Below are 9,877 nucleotides of genomic sequence, written 5' to 3' on the forward strand. Positions count from 1 at the left end.
CTATTGACGGGATTTTGTCAAAAGAAAGTGAGCTAAAAGTAAAAAAAAAACTAAACAAACCCTCTTTCCATCAGGAAAGGAACCTTTGGAGAAAACTCCAAGCTGCCATTATATGGAATTTTTTATTTAATTTAGTGTTTAATTTTCATTTTCATTTTCTCATTAACTGTCACGATATCTGCAAGAATAAATTGCATTGATATCAGAACTGCCGTTCAGTGGCACCAGTTCTGTAGAGATGTTTGTTTGGCCAAAAAACTGGTGCCGGACAAAACTCCCAATTGCTGGTCCGGACCATAGAGTGGAGTTCCATGAAAGTTTGTTCTTCAAAAAGAAGAACAATGGACGACGAATGTGTGGCAAAACTTGGGTTGTTGGATGTTATGACACCACAACCAGAAAAAGGATTTCTTCAACGTCTGCATAGACTCGGTTCCATTCACCAGACGGTAAATCGTTCCCCAAATTTCTTAGATCGGTCATCGGGGCATGTAAAACATCAGCGGAGGTAAAGATTATGGGAGATTATTTTTGTTGGTTTTAGTTTGAAATGAAAACATTATATCAAGGTAGGATTCAAGAAGATTGAATCCAGGGCGCGCGCCTCCGCGCATGCGAGACGTGACTAGTGGATCCTACGACTACCTAGCGCGCGTGCGCGCCACGCACAAAACATGTATGAGGGTGTTTGCGTTTTGTTTACAATGTGTTTTTATTTACTTTGTTTCCAAAAAAAAAAAAAAAAACAAACAAAACAAACGGTCCTGCATGTTTTGTTGCATACATGCATTGGCAATAGATTGTTATTGTAGGATCGACTAGTCACGACTCGCGTGCGCAGGTGTGTTCGCCAATTAACGGCGGTGAATTCGAATGTGTGGAGCAAAAAAAAAACAAAAAACAAAAAACAAAGGGGGGGGGGTAAATTTCAAACATTTCTCTCGTTCAACACCCGACAAAAGCATAAACCACAAAATTCACCCTTTATTCTGTCCTTCTATCTCCAGAAAATCGAAAAATACAAGTTATTCGCTGAAAAATTCTTGCCAAAGAAGCCAAAACCCTTTCACAGCTGATGTCTTCTGCTGAATCGCAGACAGTTTCGAACAAGGTAAGGCAAAGAGATTTCCTTTCAATTGGCTTTCGCTTCTTTCAAAAACCACAAAACAAAACACTAACATGCTTTTGCTTTTGTTCAGACTTCGTTACTACTAATTTTTATCATTTCAGCATTCGTTTATTATTGTTTTCAAACGTATTTCTGCCAAATGTCATTTATAAAACATGTTTAAAGAAAAAGGGGGCGGATGCAGTCACGCCCCTCACCTTCGAAAATGTGTTTTTTTAGTGAAAGGTTTCTTCGGAAACGTGTCTGTTTATTATTACATGTGTGTTTATATAGATGTCTGTAGGTATATAACGTGTGTATTCGTCTTTCTATAGCTCGAGAGAGAGAGAGAGAGAGAGAGAGAGAGTTGTAATGGAATTGAAGGCTTGTAATGGCTGTGGAGTATCTCTGGGTCAGTTCGTCCTACTTTATATTGTCTGATATCGTCTTTAAATCACATTTCACCTTCCAACACTTATAACCCCTCCTCAATCTCAATATTTCGTCGTTTTTTTTTCTTTGGCTTTCGGACACCTCAGTGTTTTGTCCATCCATCGACATGCACAAATCTTGCGGTCCTCCATTAATGTTCTCTTCTGGATCCCCTTTCTTGGAGGTTGGTATTAAAATAGAGAGAGGGGGGAAGAAATTGCGATGAAGAGAGTAAGACGGGAGAGAGAGAGAGAGAGAAAGTTGTAATGGAATTGAAGGCTTGTAATGGCTGTGGAGTATCTCTGAGTCAGTTCGTCCTACTTTATATTGTCTGATATCGTCTTTAAATCACATTTCACCTTCCAACACTTATAACCCCTCCTCAATCTCAATATTTCGTCGGTTTTTTTTCTTTGGCTTTCGGACACCTCAGTGTTTTGTCCATCCATCGACATGCACAAATCTTGCGGTCCTCCATTAATGTTCTCTTCTGGATCCCCTTTCTTGGAGGTTGGTATTAAAATAGAGAGAGGGGGGAAGAAATTGCGATGAAGAGAGTAAGACGGGAGAGAGAGAGAGAGAAAGTTGTAATGGAATTGAAGGCTTGTAATGGCTGTGGAGTATCTCTGGGTCAGTTCGTCCTACTTTATATTGTCTGATATCGTCTTTAAATCACATTTCACCTTCCAACACTTATAACCCCTCCTCAATCTCAATATTTCGTCGTTTTTTTTCCTTTGGCTTTCGGACACCTCAGTGTTTTGTCCATCCATCGACATGCACAAATCTTGCGGTCCTCCATTAATGTTCTCTTCTGGATCCCCTTTCTTGGAGGTTGGTATTAAAATAGAGAGAGGGGGGAAGAAATTGCGATGAAGAGAGTAAGACGGGAGAGAGAGAGAGAGAGAAAGTTGTAATGGAATTGAAGGCTTGTAATGGCTGTGGAGTATCTCTGGGTCAGTTCGTCCTACTTTATATTGTCTGATATCGTCTTTAAATCACATTTCACCTTCCAACACTTATAACCCCTCCTCAATCTCAATATTTCGTCGTTTTTTTCCCTTTGGCTTTCGGACACCTCAGTGTTTTGTCCATCCATCGACATGCACAAATCTTGCGGTCTTCCATTAATGTTCTCTTCTGGATCCCCTTTCTTGGAGGTTGGTATTAAAATAGAGAGAGGGGGGAAGAAATTGCGATGAAGAGAGTAAGACGGGAGAGAGAGAGAGAGAAAGGTGTAATGGAATTGAAGGCTTGTAATGGCTGTGGAGTATCTCTGGGTCAGTTCGTCCTACTTTATATTGTCTGATATCGTCTTTAAATCACATTTCACCTTCCAACACTTATAACCCCTCCTCAATCTCAATATTTCGTCGTTTTTTTTTTCTTTGGCTTTCGGACACCTCAGTGTTTTGTCCATCCATCGACATGCACAAATCTTGCGGTCCTCCATTAATGTTCTCTTCTGGATCCCCTTTCTTGGAGGTTGGTATTAAAATAGAGAGAGGGGGGAAGAAATTGCGATGAAGAGAGTAAGACGGGAGAGAGAGAGAGAGAAAGTTGTAATGGAATTGAAGGCTTGTAATGGCTGTGGAGTATCTCTGGGTCAGTTCGTCCTACTTTATATTGTCTGATATCGTCTTTAAATCACATTTCACCTTCCAACACTTATAACCCCTCCTCAATCTCAATATTTCGTCGTTTTTTTTCCTTTGGCTTTCGGACACCTCAGTGTTTTGTCCATCCATCGACATGCACAAATCTTGCGGTCCTCCATTAATGTTCTCTTCTGGATCCCCTTTCTTGGTCTACGCCTTTCAAACACGCGCGAAACAATTTCCAGTGGGAGGAGGGGGAGCCTGTTGAGCCTTGTGTTTTTTTTTGTATTTGTTTTTTTTTCTCTTGCTTTGTATCGGAGGGGAATGGGTGGAGGGGGGTGTCTGAGAAGGTGGGGTGGGACGGGGTGTATGGCTTGGGGGTTCTAATTCAATCTGTCCTTTCTTCCTCTTCCTTCAGCTACCATCCACTGTTCTTTGTTTCTCTTTTCTTCCTCCTGTTGCACCTTCTCCGGGACCCTTTCTAACTTCTTCCTGACTTCTCTGCTTCTGCAGAGGCCTTTTTTTCGCCACATTTAAAGCAACGAGGGGTTCTGCCCTCCACCCCCCACCCCCACTCTCAACACTACATCTCCAATGGTCACCGTTTTCAGTGGTTCTGCCAATACCCAATATGATCAGGTCCAATGTTTGCTCTTTCCATACACAATTTTCTGTTTTCGTGGCCTGCAGGACGGCTATTTCTTCTTTACTTCCGAGAAGAACAGCCGCCACAACCCAAGCCACATCTGTTTCTGGTGGGATTCTCTCCACCCTAATCCTGGAAGTCCTTCTTCCAAGATATGTCGGTTACTGTGGTTACAGCATATTCTTTTGCCTTTCCTGCCTTCTTCAACCACAATTGTTCCAAATCTGCTTCCTCTGCCTCAACGTTTTCAATGTTCCTTTCTTCCACTGAGTACACCTTATATATTTACCGTTTTCTTACCCATATTTTCCAATACTTTCTGGAGTAGGGACAACTCAGCATCACCACTGACCCTACGTGCCATCTTCTCATATTTCTCCATGTTTGTCAGGTCCACCTCCCTTTTTTTGTGACTTCTGTCACTTCAGCAAATCTTTCTTCTTCCTTAAACACTTGTCCATTCTATCAACTGCTCGTACGAGCCCCTCCTCCTCCTCCTCCGAAGAGGACAATTCGGACCCCCCCCCCCCCTAAGGTCTGAATAGAACATGTTCCTTACTGTTGGCATTGCTGACCCTGCTTAGGGCGGAGAGAAAGCACAAGACAGTCGACCCCTCCTCACACAATCAACAAATGGGAAAGAAGAAAGAGAGCGAATGCCTTAATTCTCCTGCTTAAATAGTCGTTGCCGATGGGAGTCTTGCCGATGGGAGTCTTGCCGATGGGAGTCTTGCCGATGGGAGTCGTTGCCGATGGGAGTCTTGCCGATGGGAGTCCTGCTGTTGTATTAGATTGATAGATAGAGAGATATTGATATATGTAAATATATATATGTGTGTATATATTTAAGTGCAAGATCTCCGGATCAAGGTGTAGGAAGTGAGTAAGCTTCAAGCAGTCCATAGTAGAAAGTATAAAAAGCAACTTGTTCTTGATGATTATCTTTTACTTGTTTCAGTCATTTGACCACAGCCATGCTGGAGCACTGCTTTGAAGGGTTTTTAGTCGAACAAATCGATCCTAGGACTTAATTATTTTAAACCTAGTCCTTATTGTATTGGTCTCTTTTTGCTGAACTGCTAAATTGTGAAGACATAAATACACCAACACCAGTTGTCAGACAGTGAGTGGGGACAAACACAGACACAAAGGCACACACACACACACACATAGATATCATCATCATATCATCCAGGGTTTTAGATCTGGGTTTTGTCCACATTAATGGGGGAGGCTGGATCTGCCTCAATGTAATAGCAACTGAAGCAGGAAGGTACAGCCCACCCCAACCTTTGGGCTGGCTGGTGCCCATTCTCCTTTGCTTATCCTGAGGCATTTTTGGAGCTGGATTTTCTATGGGGAGCATGCCCTTGCTTACCCCCCAACATCAGTCTCCAGACATGAGTGGTCGCAAGATCAAAGCCTCTACCATGATTTTTAAGATATGTGGTGGAAAACTAGCTTAAGAAGGCAGGGACGCTACCCTCTGAGACCCCTTTTGGAGCGCCCCACTACCTATACATATGTGTGTGTGTGTGTGTGCATTTAAAAGGAGAAGAAAATGGATATTGGGAAGTATCAAAAGAAGATTGTAAATGTTTTCCAAAATTAGGGAACAGAGGAGCTAAAAATCACCAGCAGAACCTCAGAAATAGTAATTGGCCTAACGAGGGGCGGGGGGGGGGGGTACTCCGCTAGCTACTGATAAGGGTGAATACACCTTAGTTTTAATGAAGGTTACATTGTTGTCGAAATATCTCAAGAGAATAAGGTTCTGCTAGCTGGGAGACATATGTTACTGGGATGTTTACCTGTTCCAATCCCTAAATTTGCATGTGTGTGTGTGTGCGTGTGTGTGTGTGTGTGTGTGTGTGTACATGTATGTAGAAGAGAAGGGATGAGGAAGGAATTAACGATCCTCTTCTGAACTTTCTAGGATGATTGCTCCTTCCTTTGTCACCCCTTTTCTTATTGCTGCTCCCCTACTTGACTAATGTGTCATTCTGGTGTATATTCAGTTTCACACCAGGTTATTTGGATCTCAATGCCTTAGCAATATATTCTTTTACTTGTTTCGATCCTTTTGATTGTGGCCACGCTGGAGCACCACCATGGTTCCGGGGGTTCAGTCCCACTGTGTGGCACCTTGGACAAGTGTCTTCTACTATAGCCTCGGGGCCGACCAAAGCCTTGTGAGTGGATTTGGTAGACGGAAACTGAAAGAAGCCCATCATATATATATATATATATAGGTGTAGGAGTAGCTGTGTGTTAAGTAGCTTGCTTACCAACCACATGGTTCCGGGCTCAGTCCCACTGTGTGGCACCTTGGACAAGTGTCTTCTACTACAGCCTCGGGGCCGACCAAAGCCTTGTGAGTGGATTTGGTAGACGGAAACTGAAAGAAGCCCATCATATATATACATATATATATAGGTGTAGGAATGGCTGTGTTTTAAGTAGCTTGCTTACGAAGCATATGGTTCCGGGGGTTGAGTCCCACTGTGTCGCACCCTGGCCAAGTGTCTTCTACTACAGCCTCGGGGGCCGACAGTTTAAGGACCCTTTCCAAGCGTTGACCCTCTCAATGTTTCTTTAATTCGTTGTAGATTTCCTCGTCTATGTCCTTCAATTTCTCTTCATTGCTCAGGGCTCTAAGCTTAAGCAGTTCTATTTCTGTCTTCCTGTTTTCCAACTGTTAGTTTCTCCCTTAATTGTCTTTGTGGGTCCCTTTCGTTTGGAATACGTTTAATTTGGAGTTTATGGGGCAGAATTATTGGTAGAGAATTGAACCAGCGTTCATAAATTTCTGCCTTGCGGTTGTTTTTTCTGAACAACCATTTCAGGTTCGATACAGTTTACTATCGACCTGCTAGAAATAGCAGCCAAATCTCCCTCAAATCACATCCTACTCTCTTATCTATGGATATAAGTATGAGCCAATGAGGGAGGCCTCTACGTGGTAGCTGGACCTGCTAGAAATAGCAACCAAATCTCCCTCAAATCACTCCCTACTCTCTTATCTATGGATATAAGTATGAGCCAATGAGGGAGGCCTCTACGTGGTAGCTGGACCTGCTAGAAATAGCAACCAAATCTCCCTCAAATCACACCCTACTCCCTTATCTATGGATATATGTATGAGCCAATGAGGGAGGCCTCTACGTGGTAGCTGGACCTGCTAGAAATAGCAGCCAAATCTCCCTCAAATCTCACCCTACTCTCTTATCTATGGATATAAGTATGAGCCAATGAGGGAGGCCTCTACGTGGTAGCTGGACCTGCTAGAAATGGCAACCAAATATCCCTCAAATCACTCCCTACTCTCTTATCTATGGATATAAGTATGAGCCAATGAGGGAGGCCTCTACGTGGTAGCTGGACCTGCTAGAAATAGCAACCAAATCTCCCTCAAATCACACCCTACTCTCTTATCTATGGATATAAGTATGAGCCAATGAGGGAGGCCTCTACGTGGTAGCTGGACCTGCTAGAAATAGCAACCAAATCTCCCTCAAATCACACCCTACTCTCTTATCTATGGATATAAGTATGAGCCAATGAGGGAGGCCTCTACATGGTAGCTGGACCTGCTAGAAATAGCAACCAAATCTCCCTCAAATCACTCCCTACTCTCTTATCTATGGATATAAGTATGAGCCAATGAGGGAGGCCTCTACGTGGTAGCTAGACCTGCTAGAAATAGCAACCAAATCTCCCTCAAATCACACCCTACTCTCTTATCTATGGATATAAGTATGAGCCAATGAGGGAGGCCTCTACGTGGTAGCTGGACCTGCTAGAAATAGCAACCAAATCTCCCTCAAATCACTCCCTACTCTCTTATCTATGGATATAAGTATGAGCCAATGAGGGAGGCCTCTACGTGGTAGCTAGACCTGCTAGAAATAGCAACCAAATCTCCCTCAAATCACTCCCTACTCTCTTATCTATGGATATAAGTATGAGCCAATGAGGGAGGCCTCTACGTGGTAGCTGGACCTGCTAGAAATAGCAACCAAATCTCCCTCAAATCACACCCTACTCTCTTATCTATGGATATAAGTATGAGCCAATGAGGGAGGCCTCTACGTGGTAGCTGGACCTGCTAGAAATAGCAACCAAATCTCCCTCAAATCACTCCCTACTCTCTTATCTATGGATATAAGTATGAGCCAATGAGGGAGGCCTCTACGTGGTAGCTGGACCTGCTAGAAATAGCAACCAAATCTCCCTCAAATCACTCCCTACTCTCTTATCTATGGATATATGTATGAGCCAATGAGGGAGGCCTCTACGTGGTAGCTGGACCTGCTAGAAATAGCAGCCAAGGTATAAATGCATTAGAGACACTTACCTCCTCCTCCCTCGCTTGTCTCTGTCAATCTTTCTTCCTCTCTCTCTCTCTCTCTCTCTCTCTCTCTCTCCCACCTACTTTTATTACCAACCTCCTCCTCCCTCGCTTGTCTCTGTCAATCTTTCTTCCTCTCTCTCTCTCTCTCTCTCTCCCACCTACTTTTATTACCAACCTCCTCCTCCCTCGCTTGTCTCTGTCAATCTTTCTTCCTCTCTCTCTCTCTCTCCCACATACTTTTATTACCTACCTCCTCCTCCCTCGCTTGTCTCTGTCAATCTTTCTTCCTCTGTCTCTCTCTCTCTCTCTCTCTCCCACCTACTTTTATTACCAACCTCCTCCTCCCTCGCTTGTCTCTCTCTCTCTCTCTTACTTCCTCTCTCTCTCTTACTTCCTCTCTCTCTCTTACTTCCTCTCACTCTCTTACTTCCTCTCTCTCTCTCTTACTTCCTCTCTCTCTCTCTCTCCCACCTACTTTTATTACCTACCTCCTCCTCCCTCGCTTGCTCATACATATATCCATAGATAAGGGAGTAGGGTGTGATTTGAGGGAGATTTGGCTGCTATTTCTATCAAACCTAGCTATCACGTAGTGGGCTCCCTAATCACTTAACCGAAATCCTTCTACTGCCGCTAATTACATAAGTGGGACCCTATTGTACCTGTTTCATAATAGGGTGTTGCTGTTTCGCCCTGTGGCATATTGCTAATCCTAAACTCTACTTAGGAGAGTGGAAACTGAGTGAATCCCCCGAACAGATCGGACTCACGCAGTAGTAGTCCCACATCTAAATGTCCACCCACACCCACACACACACACACATATACTAATTTGACTGCAGCCATGCTGGAGCACCGCCTTTAGTCGAACGAATCGACCCCAGGACGTATTGTTTGTGAGCCCTGTCGTGAATCGATTGATTTCTTTTGTCGAAGAACTGTCTCTCTCTCTCTCCCCCCCTCTCTCTCTGTCTCTCACTCTCCCTCTCTCTCTCTCTGTCTCTCTCTCCCTCTCTGTCTCTCTCTGTCTCTCTCTCTCTCTCTCTGACTCTCTCCCTCTCTCTCTCTCTGTCTCTCAATCGCTCTGTCTCTCTCTGTCTCTCAATCGCTCTGTCTCTCTCTCTGTCTGTCTCTCTCTCTGTCTCTCTCTCTCCCTCTCTCTCTGTCTCTCTCTCTCTCCCTCTCTCTCTCTCTGTCTCTCTCTCCCCCTCTCTCTCTCTGTCTCTGTCTCTGTCTCACTCTCTCGCACTCTCTGTCTCTCTCACTCTCTCTGTCTCTCTCTCTGTCTCTTTCCCTCTCTGTCTCTCTCTCTGTCTCTCTCTCCCTCTCTCTCCCTCTCTCACTCTCTGTCTCTCTCTCTCCCTCCCTCTCCCTCCCTCTCTCTCTGTTATACTACGTCATTTCTTGTTATGCCTCTCTCTCTCTCTCTCTCTCGTTGTATTCTTTCTTCTCCCCTTTTCCCTCCACCCTTTCTTTCTGTCTGTCTGTATTCCTCCACCTCCTCCTCCTCCTCCTCCTCCCATTCTCTTTTTCTCTCCCTCTCTCTCTGTTATACTACGTCATTTCTTGTTATGCCTCTCTCTCTTTCTCTCTCTCTCTCTCTCTTTCACTCTCTCTCTCTCTCGTTGTATTATTTCTTCTCCCCTTTTCCCTCCACCCTTTCTTTCTGTCTGTCTCTATTCCTCCTCTTCCTCCCTTTCTCTTTTTCTCTCCCTCTCTCTCTGTTATACTACGTTATT

General features: G+C 44.0%; 1 pseudogene; it reads right to left on the bottom strand.

Annotated features, from left to right (window-relative positions):
- The window catches only part of LOC149130104 (uncharacterized), a 14,231-nt pseudogene extending 5,858 nt beyond the window's left edge, over positions 1 to 8,373 (bottom strand).
- Positions 8,374 to 9,877: the final 1,504 nt, after the last annotated feature.

This window comes from Octopus bimaculoides, unplaced genomic scaffold (genome assembly GCF_046866305.1).
Source record: "Octopus bimaculoides isolate indiv1 unplaced genomic scaffold, ASM4686630v1 contig36, whole genome shotgun sequence".
Taxonomy (NCBI): domain Eukaryota; kingdom Metazoa; phylum Mollusca; class Cephalopoda; order Octopoda; family Octopodidae; genus Octopus; species Octopus bimaculoides.